General features: G+C 34.0%; 1 long non-coding RNA gene across 1 annotated transcript; it reads left to right on the top strand.

Annotated features, from left to right (window-relative positions):
* The first annotated feature begins 518 nt into the window (after nucleotides 1–518).
* On the top strand, nucleotides 519–11,997 carry LOC106107141. Its single transcript, XR_001225851.1, has 4 exons — nucleotides 519–583; nucleotides 717–938; nucleotides 1,355–1,456; nucleotides 11,514–11,997. It is a non-coding gene; the product is annotated as an uncharacterized LOC106107141 (long non-coding RNA).
* The last annotated feature ends 13 nt before the right edge of the window (nucleotides 11,998–12,010 follow it).

The raw sequence follows: 12,010 nt of genomic DNA, 5'->3' as shown, positions 1-12,010 counted from the left end.
CCTATTTATATAAATAAGTGTTATCTCAAACTCCACTCGTACTAACATCCATCCATCGAAACTTTCACATTTATATTATTGGTAAGAAGTGAGATAAAATTCCATATTTTTTTATAACGAAAACTTTGTAAATTAATCATTAAAAAACTTAATGTAGGGAAAGCAGGAATGGTTTACACTCGAAAGCGTCAATTACAATTAAGCAGATACATTTTTGATAAACTAATATTGTGGGAAAAGTGGATACCAAATTAATTACGTTATCTCTACATATTGATGTTTTAATAAATAAAATTATTAATACGTTAATATCTAAACGGTGCGTTAGATTTTTAGATGTATATTATATTAGATACGTGTTTGATTGTTTATCTGTAAATCTGATACTAATTCTGATTAAGATAAAGAAATGAACCGAAAATACGTCTGAATTACTTAAATCCGTATGGTTATGTCGGTTGACAGTTAGTATTTTTCGACTTTGACAGCTGTCAAGTTTTGAACCAAACGTTTGAATTGAACATTGTGTTTTGAATGTGTTGAATGAAAAGTTAAAGAGATCTAAATTACGTCATTAGATAAGGTTAGTACACTTGAGTGCACTAAAAGAGTCTCAGTATTTTTTCATCATTTAATCGCGAACACGTTGCATCTAGGTCGCCTGAGGGCCGCTTTAAAGTTAAGCTTCGTTACATTTGAATTTTTTATCGCCTCAGGTCATTACCGGAGGAACGAGCTACGCAAGGAACTTGGGCACTTTAGAAACAATAGAAACATGCCTGTACATCTGCACTCCGCTTTTAAGAGAGCTCAAAGAAAACAAGGGAAATTGGACGTCGCTTGTTTTCAGTAGAGACACTGACATTTTACACTCGTTAAGTTAGTTTTCTTGCTCCGTGTATACGATGGACTCTCACAAAGCGCCCATGTGAATGACGGTATGGTCATCAAACATTTGTGTTGTTACACGACGGTAGGACAATGCAGTTGGATCTCTGAAATATTCCTAACAGCTAACTACGTTGTTCTCTAAAATAGAACACTTTCTGTACATAAACAGGCTGCAAATAGGTTTTTTTAATATTAAATGTACCTTAACTTAATTGAACATCCGTGAGACATTTTATAACTAATTAGCTGTTGCTCTCGACTTCGTTCGCGTTAAATTAAAAAATAATAAAAATTATGGCCTATGTTTACTTAATTAAATTACCTTTCTAATGGTGAAAGATTTTTTGAAATCGGCCAGTTGTTCTTACGTGAATCCAATACATAGAAAAATACAAATCTTTCCTCTTTATAATATTAATACAGATTAATTTACCGCTATTACTCACGAATATTTTTTTGGCAGAGCGAAGCGCGATGCGACCGCGAAACAACCCCAATAACATTCGCCCTGAAGAAAAACCCTTGCAGGGTCTGAAAGTGGTCGGCTGTCACCGAAAAAAAAGACGTGAGTGATAACCGTAAAATAATTAGTTAAGTTTACCTATTTATAGAATATTTCTTTATGTGAATAATAGCCACATAAGTCACAAAAACAGAGAAATAACAAAGAGGTAAAAAAGACATTTTTTTTTTCAGAACTTTTAATGTTACAGCGAACAATATTTCTCCTAAACATAAAGCTAACAAACCATTTAAAGAAAGAAACTTAAAAACGGTAACAATTTTGTTACAATTTAAAACAAGGAATATTCTAACATTTTCTAAAGGGTATTTAAAAATTAGCCTTGAAAGATAACTTACGATAAATTATTTTCTAATTAAGGAAAACGTTATCAAAGCTTACATCGCTAAAACTATGTTACACTGAACGTTGTTACAAAATGCATCTTGTTACAAAGCACGTCGTGTTACAAAACAATCTTGTAACGCATGTACTAGGCACGTTGAACGCGTCTGCGATGCAAGGCGATTCGATGCGAGGCGATGGCGTAGCGATATATCGTAGTAATTGCTAATTGAGCACGTCCCAGCCAACGCATTACAGCTAACTAACGTAGATATGATCCGATATTGCATGTTGTAGACACAATGTAACTGTAAAGTATGCGGCTAAGATGCTAAAACGAAAATTGAACGATTTCAGTGACAAATAACGTAAAAATGCTATGAGTTGTAAAAAGGTTATAAGAAAATTTAGAACACGCTGTATATTTTTAAATGGTTTCAGTTGTTTAAAATCTAGCGAGAATTGCGCATAACTATTTATTTACATAATAACGTTGGAAATTACACAACTGATCGAAATAATTTACTGATTACTGATATTAAAAAAAAAAGAGTTTAGAAATAAAAGATTATTAGCTTCATTTGAAACAGTATATATGCTATGATTGATTAAAAATTCTCAAAAGTATATAATTTTAACAATTATAATGTTCTTAAGATACGGGTTTCTTACCACGATTGGGTTTTTTAGCTTCCGATATTTCGGCACAGTTGCATGCGCCATGTCACGGGTTGACTCAAACTAAAACACTGGAGCTAAAACAACCCAATCGTGGTAAGAAACCCGTATCTTTCGAACATTATAATTCTCAAAAGTAATAAAAAAAAGTCACATTAAATTTCGACCGCTTAGGTAAAATCGTGGTAAAATTGTAAAAGGTTCTTTTATTCAACGATTAGTTCCACCAGATTTGAACATAGTTTAGATTCTACCATCGATTAGGTTCTTTATCAAACGGGCGAATTCTTGAAACGGGAAAATGTCAAAAATTCCATCGCCTAAAAAATGCTGATATTGTAACCCGGCCGGCACCAGTTTAGTGATGTTTGGTGGTTCCGAGATGAATAAATACATAAATAAGGACAGACAAGGTATAAATAAATAAATACAAATGGAGGCTACTGGCGCCACGCTCGCCGGCGTGCGCGCTCTTCTTGTTGCTTCGTACGTGGACAGGGAAATATAGCGAGACGTACACTGTTTAAAAAAAATAAATAAAAAGAAAATCTTTATGCACAAGTTGATGTTTACCTTGGTTACTTAGGTTATAAGTTCAGTTCAGTTTTTTGTCTATGGCACTCCGGATTGGGCCAGTGTCGAGTGTTTATGGTTTTATTCTTGTTCGGAACAGTTCGGAAGAGACTGGCAACAATACTCTGCTTATTGAAAAGTTTTTCGCTGGGTATAGCCTTAAATGGTATTATAGTCGATCTTTATGTTAAACAACAGATTTAAAAAAAATAAGAAAACACAAACCTAAACCATGTTTCAAGATTACAAATTCACAACCGACTTATTTTGTTTTAATGAATAAGAGACAAACTATATCTCTGAAATTCAAACGACGTAACCACAAACAGGACGAAAGTGCAGCACAAACAAATATATATTTTTTTTTACATTAAACCTTTACTTTATTATGATTTTAAATCTTTATTTAATAATTTTGTGATTTCGTATAAGATTTTAGAATGAAAAGCGTACGAGCTACTCCAAAGATTTCTCTGTCACTTGTAGGCTTATCGGATTTATAAACGCAATATTGTATTTGTATAAAAACAATGGCCTTATTATTGGTTGTGAGTCGTGTAGACGGACACGATTTGCTTTATTTTGAAGACTGGCAACACTCGCCAAAAAGTTGGAGCCATACGCGAACCTTTCTATTGTTCATATTTAACTCAACCGTTGGCCACACAGTAATCCTCGTTAATAAAATAATAATTTACAATATTCTATACTATCCGACTACATTCATGTCTAAACGAGGTAACGGAATAGTCTTCAGTCTTTTGTTTTGGAAATCTGAAGTCATATTCAAAGGACATATATTGAGTCATATATAGGACATATAGAGTTTTTAAAATATGCTGAGGTTGCTGACATATGATGCTACGAAATAGTTTGTGATTAAGCTTTATTATATGAGTAACTATAGATATAAATTAACCACGATATTTTAACTTGAACCTAAAAGACACCTATTGCATAATTTAAAAGTCTGCCTGCTGTAAGAGTATTTTAAATTTCATTAAGCGAGGCACTTAGTGTAGATACAAAGTACAGTAAAAAATCTACTGTAAGACTGTTTAAATGCTGTCTAACTCTGTCCATATGTTCCAATCCTTTGTCACAAGAAATAAGGATTCAAATCGTTTGAACATGAATAGTTTATATCAAAGTAGAAACTTTCTCAAACACCTGTCGTTTAGTGAATAGTTCAAGTTGTTTACAACTTCTAAACAAGGCAATTGATCCGTTCTTCGCCGGCCATTTTTCGTCAATCTTTAATGAACCCCATCGTTCCTGGTTTTCTTTAAAACACTACTTAACCCTACCAACCAACCCTTCATCTATAATTCTAAAAACCCTGCGGGCGTTAATGTCACGCCTTCATTACATATTTAGAACTACAAAACAATAAATTGAAAAATAAACTCTATTAACAATAAACGTTAAGTTGATTTTTGAACAAAAAGAAATTGTATAGAATGGGGTAATATTGCACACGTATTATAAGATAAAGTCTTCAGGTGCAAGTTACAATGTATTGTTTGCATTTCATGTAACCCTAATGGCGTTGGATTAAAGTTTAATTTCGTTGAGTGTTGATAGTTTTTTTATGGTTTTTAATCGTAGGTGAGAATCATGACGCCATGTTGTTTCTGTGGGGCGATGGTGGGGGGAAACTATGGGGTGTCTAATAAGAGGTTTATACTATTTTAATTGGCATGGGGCTACTATAATTTTACGTTTAAGAAATCAATAGTACTCGTATAGACTGAGGTGAACGAAAGCGTGTAGATATAAAGCGCTTATAAAAGTATTTCACACACATCACAAGTCTAACTAAATCTCATCATGTGACATAACAAATAAATACTAATGAATTTAAAATTAACAACAACTTATTAAAATATTAACAACCAAATCTATAAAGACTAAAATCAATATGAACATTTAAAGAAAATAAAAAAGTAGAATCGTTAAACTAACAATACTTTCGTTGGCAAACAAAGATCGTTAGAAGCATTTTTCAAACGATTGTTACTTGTACAATAGGAATTGAAGCGGAGATTTCATATTGGCGTAAGCCTCAAGACGCTTTCGAGTGCTAATTTGGAGCTCTCGAGCGGGGCAGGGCAGGGCACTTGGTGAGCAATCGACCGCCCTCAGAGCTATATTAGCCTGCGTTAGACTCGAGCCCACCTCCGCTCCGCTCGAGTGAGCCGTCTCCATGACACCTTTGGATGTCCGGCGGATACCCCTACTATCGGATTTTTAAAATCTAAACATAGTTCTAATTTCGAGTTATTTTTTTGGACGCAACGAAAGTCGCAATCTAAATTAAGATCATTTTTTTTATTAATAATGGTTAAATCGCTGAATGTCGGATTCAGAAATAAATGTAATCTAATTTATCACTATGTATTGAATCATAGATTGAAAAATGTCTATAAATCCATTAGTCTGACAAATTACCTACTTCTGATGATGTTATGTAAATAAAAAAACGGGTTTTCTATGTACTCCGAAATTGCAGTATTTTAATAGTGAATTCTCCATAAAAACGTTTTGAGAAACGAAATTTCGTTTCATCATAAATCATATTTCAGCGCAAGCTTATCTAGAAAAAAACAGTTAGTAACAATTTACATATATGCATTTACGTAAATTAAATATAAAAGTTTACAAGAATGATATAAACACTCATAAATCTTGTCACAAATGAACTTCGAGTTTCAATAGTAGGGAGTGGTGGTAAGGGTCAGCTGGGGGCAACACTGGTGTGAGCGCGGGGAGCGGGGGCGGGGGCCGGGGGGCGGGGGTGGCTCCGGCTTTTGACAGTCCGCATTGCTGTAGTGTGCGAAACTTTACAATTCTAACTTCTAGTGCCATTCCAAATGGATTTTCGAACAAAACCTCTTTGTCGTACTTTGAATGCTAAGGTATTAAAATGTAGTTTGAATTTTTAGCTTATAATATAAGCTTATTTATTGGAAAACCCTTAACTTTACTTTTATTTTAGCGACGATACAAAAATAATAAACAGGAGTAACTTAGGATTATTTTATTATTTTGAATTCCCGTTTACTGTAGAGCTGTGGAGACAAGTTATTGCTGCTGTCTAGTGGCTAGTGGCTAGATACATCAATATCAACTAGAATACGCTACCTTCTTTCTAGATAATTCGATTAAAGTTCAACAATAGTAGATCCCGTAATAACATCTTTTGCACCAATGGGACCACTCACTCAGTTCAATATCACGTCGTTATTTTGGCCAGCTGCACGTTTTTAGTACAAAACAAATTTCAGAATCCGTGAAGCCTTTGCGTAAGCAACCCCAGCAATTATTACGTAATCTTTAATTAATATAATTTAAAGTTAATAAGGGTAAAATTTATACGACTTCATTTCTTACAAAAACTTTTCTTGTTACTTACGTAATTCAACAAATTATTAAAGTCGATTTAATTTGTTTCGAGTTGGTCCTCGAAAGTTTTGAAAGTTATTGTGTTATGTACGTTGAAAATACTCTGTTAAGATTCCATGCATCGGTCGAATGGGATATGCATGTATTCCATTTGCCGAAGGTATGTCCGTTAGCAGGTATTTGACCAATTACAATGTCAATTATCTATAGGGCATTACTTGAATTCATACATTGTGTAGAGGAATCAACGCTATATTTGGTAAGCATTGTACAACAAAAACTAATACGATACAATACGATATTACAGATGTTTGTGAGTAAACCATTGTAATGCCAGACAAGATGGTAAATACCGCAGGCTTTTGTTTTGTTTATTTAATTAATAACAATTGGTAACAGAAAAGATTAAATGTCTTACAATACTACGTATAGTTTTACTGTAACATAGATTTATTTTTAAGGTAACTTATCTAAAAAATGTTTCTCAAGTTTTTTTATTATTTTTTAATTAGCTGTTGCTTTAACTTCGCCCGGGCTAAATTATAAATTAACAAAAAATATAGTCTATAGTACTTACAGATAAATTACCTTTCTAACGGTGAAAGTATTTTTAAAATCGGCCAAGTAGTTTTTGAGTAATTTCAATACATACAAAATTATAAATCTTTCCTCTTTATAATATTAATATAGATGATATTGTAAAACGTATAACATTCCAAGTATCAAAAAATGACTTATTTACACATCATTCCCATTCAAAATGATACTATTCCAAAAACGAAAACCTTGTGACAGTATAGGTAATATGTAAGTAGATTCGAAATAAGTATTCGTCCTAAAAAGACGCCATTTTCATCGTATCTATTCGAATACGCATCAAAGTAACATAGTCCCTTGACACTGGCCGTATTAAGCCGTAATTTCTGCTTCAACATAATAAAAAAAGTTTCAAAAACCCTTAGAGAGTGATGCCAATTCTGGTTATACAAGATTCTTAGGTCTGTTAAAAAGAATACATCAAAAAAGTAAAACACTATACCAAAATGCCTTAAAAAATATGTGATTAAAATGTTCGACAGACATCGAAACATCTTTCTTGGTACACAGGCTTTAAATTCTTAGTCAAGTTAATAGGAATTTTGCAATGCATATGTCATACTTTGAGGTAGTAGACGAAACAAATGACAGCCACATTTGAAAGATACGATAACCCATTGGTCAAAGTCGACCAATGAATATTATTCTTCTAGTCTTCTATCTATGCATTTAGTAAAATCGGAGTCTCTGTTTTGTAATATAAAAGGAAACAATCCAGATTTCGGGAAGATGGTGTATTTGCGTTGCTGGTAACGAAAATCGCATTTAAAAAAAATTGTCTGTTTGTCCACAAGCCTAGTTTGTTCTGGGTAATCTCCGTAACGACTGTGTTGATTTTAACGGGACTTCTACTGGGGGGTAGGTGACATGGATGGCATCTTATAGGCTATATTTTTTTTTAATTCCGCGCTGTCAAAATGGAACGCTATAACTGGAACGGGTGGACCGATTTGGACAGGACTTTGACTGGAAGGTAGCTGGTAGAAGGTAGATGCACACGGGAATGTGATAGATGAGTTTTTTTTTTAATCTGCGCTAACGAAGTTTGCGGCGACAGCTAGTTAGGAATAAAAATTTTCCTGTTAATGCTGTACCGGTGCTTATAGGGGGGAAAATTATTTATATCACAAGATCTATTGTAAGTAGCGACGTGTTTTGAATGGTTGTTTGTTCAAAGGTCCATCATTGACCCTTTAATTGTCGCTGTCAACTAGTAATTGACCGGATCGCTTCCTACTTATCGGACCACCCGCGATCGGAGCCGCATCCTTTTTTGTGTTAATTACTGGCGGCGGCCGGTGGCCATCTCGCGGTCGCCCATCAGCGCCTTGTAAGCGCACAGCTTGCACGTACTTGGTTTGGCTTTATGGGCCGTTTTATTAATTAAGTATGTTTCGATGGAGGCTGTTTGCAATCGGCTTTCGAAGTATATCGAATAGTCTTTAAATTGTCGTTTTTTTAACAAATAAGCATGTCTCGAGGCTACGAAAATGACGTGATTAAGACTTAAGAGTGATGTTATGAGAATAAGAATAGCGTTTAGTCAATTCTTACACTGATGAAATACAAAAAAATATAAAACATTTTTGTAATACGTTTTATAAAAATTTCTATATCATTAAAAAAAATGACACACCACATAAATAATATTTAGAGTTATTTGAAATCAAATATCAAAATTAATTTCAAATCAACTAACTAAATAGAAGACTCACTGTCACTCAAAACGATGAACTGTCCAATATTATCTATCAAAATCGACAAGAATCAAATTATTGTCGGTATAAACAGACGTATTAATTTCAAAAAGGGCCATTTCACTTTGTACCTGTGACGAAAAGAAACATAACTGTTGATGATATGCTTTCAAAACACCGAAATATCTCAAAACAATCATAATTGAATGTTAACGCAACAGCATAAGGTTCATTATCATTTAAAGGCTATTAAAAAAATGTCACGATTTGTTACAAAAATCATACAGCGTAAATGTATTAGTAGCCAAGAACATTGAAGGTAAAGAGATCTATGTTAACAGTTGACTTATTAATCTCTTGATCTACAAGATGGCGGGCAGTGATTTATAAATGAAACTCAGGCGCCGCTTGTCGGCTCGCTCCTTAACATTTTTTTTTGTTTCTGGAACTTTCCAAATAAAATTTAACGAGCTCCGATGTTAAATAGTGAGGCGAGGGACCGGTCTTAAAGACTACCGGAGAGACCAATTTGTGATAACGCCGATACAAAGTTTTAACAATAATTACTAACAAATTAATAGAACATTCTTTTATAAATCAATAAGCTTTTGAAAGATGAGGGGATCAAAAAATTTAAGAGCGAGCACACATATTTGACTAAACTATCGCACAATTGTTGTGACTGTCGATTGTTTCGCAGCCAATTCAACTGTTTAGTTGCAACTACAAATCTAGTGTTCGCAGCACCATATAAGTACACAGAATTCAATATTCATAAAAGTTATGCTATAGTTTAATTTCAGGTGTGCGCACGCGCTTACTATTTAACATGCGGTAAGGAAATTGCGACATCAATGTGCTTAAATTAGTGATGTCATTAGATTAGTCAAACTTCGAACGTAGTGTTTTCTATTTTTAGAAAGATCTGGTTAATTAAGAGTATGCAAATAAGAAGTAGAGGCTTTGTATCAGGATTATTTCCAGCTTCAAAAGTAACAAAATCTATTTTATGTATTTTAGACTTCTGTTCGTCAATAGATCAGTAAATTCTACCGACAGCTTTACTTCTGTTGGTAAGTTGTTATTCACACCCCTATAACTACAAAATAACAGGAACTTTTGATCAGAACAGGAAATAATAAATAAGTTAATAGCATCGATTATCTGCGCTGAGGCCGACAATGTCGCCGGTTGACGTCGCGTTGCGTGATTTCATTTTAACAAGACACAACATTTTAATGAGGTTTATTGAACCAAACAGTGAAACTCCACTGCGGTGACACTTTTACTCCTGCATATTGTTGTCTTTATTTTATCAAAACAAATGATAGTGACGACAACATAATATTACTAGAGGTGTAAGTGCAGTAGAGTCCTAGGGTTAAACTGCTGTTTAAGAGCGGGCACAACTGTTTAGTTGCACAACTAAAAATCGAGTAGTGTGTGCACCTCCATATAAGCTCATAGGAATCAAAGCGCGACTAAATAGTTGTACGAGACTAGTCAAAGGTGTGCCGACGCTCTTATACTTCAAGTAATTACAAAGTGATCGGATCTTTTAAAACGTAACCTACATAATGAGAGACAAAAAAGATGTTCTGGAGAAGTATGACTTTCGCATTTATAATATTAGTATTAACTTATCTATACTATTATAATAAAGCGTAAACACACACTTCTTTGTTGCCTAAGATCTCAGCAATCACAGCATATTTTTGAATAAATCTATTTCTGATGCAAAGCCCTACACTTCCGTCCCGCTTTAGGCTATATATTTTCAGGCCATTAAACTTATTGGGTAAATATTTTGTATAAAAACCCTAATGTGAGAAAGAGACCATAAGTTGCTGCCAACATCAAGGAAGCAAGATTGCCAAGTTTTGTCATGTCATGTCATTTTGATATTTGCAATTGATAATTTGACACATGTAAACAATAAAATAATTTTATGCTGATGAAATTGCACGGGAACAGCTAGTTCCATAAATATATAACGTTACAAGAGCATATTTGTCACGAATTTTGTACTTTATCAAGACCAGTCAAGAAAAGTTATTCTTATTTTAACTACTGTAAAATTCATTAAAAACACCCAAAACAAATTAGTACCTTTAGACGCACAATATTTTCTTGGTGACTTAAGTGATGGTATTCCAAAAACTATTAATTAAGCGCGGTCTTTTGAAGTCCGCGACACTTTTTATTGGTTAAGAACCATCCGAAATACCTCAAACCTGTCACTAATTGATTCTGAATAAAATCTTAAAGGTTCATCTTAATTCGTATTCTTAAAACCCTTTTTGTTGCTTATCTCCCAGTTTAAGATCTTAAGAATTTGTAGAATTAATAAACTTGTGTGGTGTAATTACTATTTGAAATAAATGCCTTATCCGTTTTTTCAAATTTTATTAACGTTCGTGGACTTAGGTATCGCTTTAGAGCGGACTCACACCTTTGACTTATCTATCGCACAACTGTTTTGCGATTGTCGATTGTTTCTCAGCCAATCAACTGTTTAATAGCACAAGAAGAATTGAATAGTGTGCGCATCTCCATATAAGATTTTAGGAATCTCTACAAAGAAGAATTATGTAGCTTTAGATTGTAATAGAGTTTTTAGAAGACCATAATGTTGTTTTAACAAAAATTGTAATTATGAGTAAAGATTATGGATTATACAAAATTTAAATATAGCTGTTGTTTGTTTTCTAATCCGCAGGTGAAGTGAAATGACGCAACCAAACGACGAATCACTACCATTATTAGAGTTAATAAAGGAAACATCTGTCGATGCCAACATTAACCGATGTGCTATCGTTTTCAAGGTACACTGGACCTCTACAACTCATCACGGCAACGAGCAACTTCTACCATAATCAGTAACCAGTTCGACAGAGAAAGCTATAGTTATACACCAAGGAGTAAACGAGACAGTAACATCAATATTCATTCAAGCAGAAGTAGACGAAGATAGACTTAACGAGCCGTTGATAGGTGCGAAAGGGAGGTGCGACGGTCTGGGTGGCCACCCCCCACAGTTGGTGGATGGCCATAAAAATGAGTATAAAATTGAAACATCAATATAATAAGCAATCAACGTGGCCCAAGCCGGACCTAATTATACAGGGCGAGCTTACGTTATAAATTACCTTATACCAAACATACAGATTGATCCAAAATCGAATTGCCTTGTTGTCGATTTCCTGATAACAACTGCATATTTTGTATTCCCATCACGATACGTAATGAGTTCACAATTAGCGCCACAAGAAGATATCAAATGCAATCTGTTGCTATTCTTATATTTGATTGAAAACAAGCG

The sequence above is a fragment of the Papilio polytes genome, unplaced genomic scaffold (assembly GCF_000836215.1).
Source record: "Papilio polytes unplaced genomic scaffold, Ppol_1.0 DF824269.1, whole genome shotgun sequence".
NCBI lineage: Eukaryota > Metazoa > Arthropoda > Insecta > Lepidoptera > Papilionidae > Papilio > Papilio polytes.
This window is presented reverse-complemented; position numbering and strand designations above follow the sequence as displayed.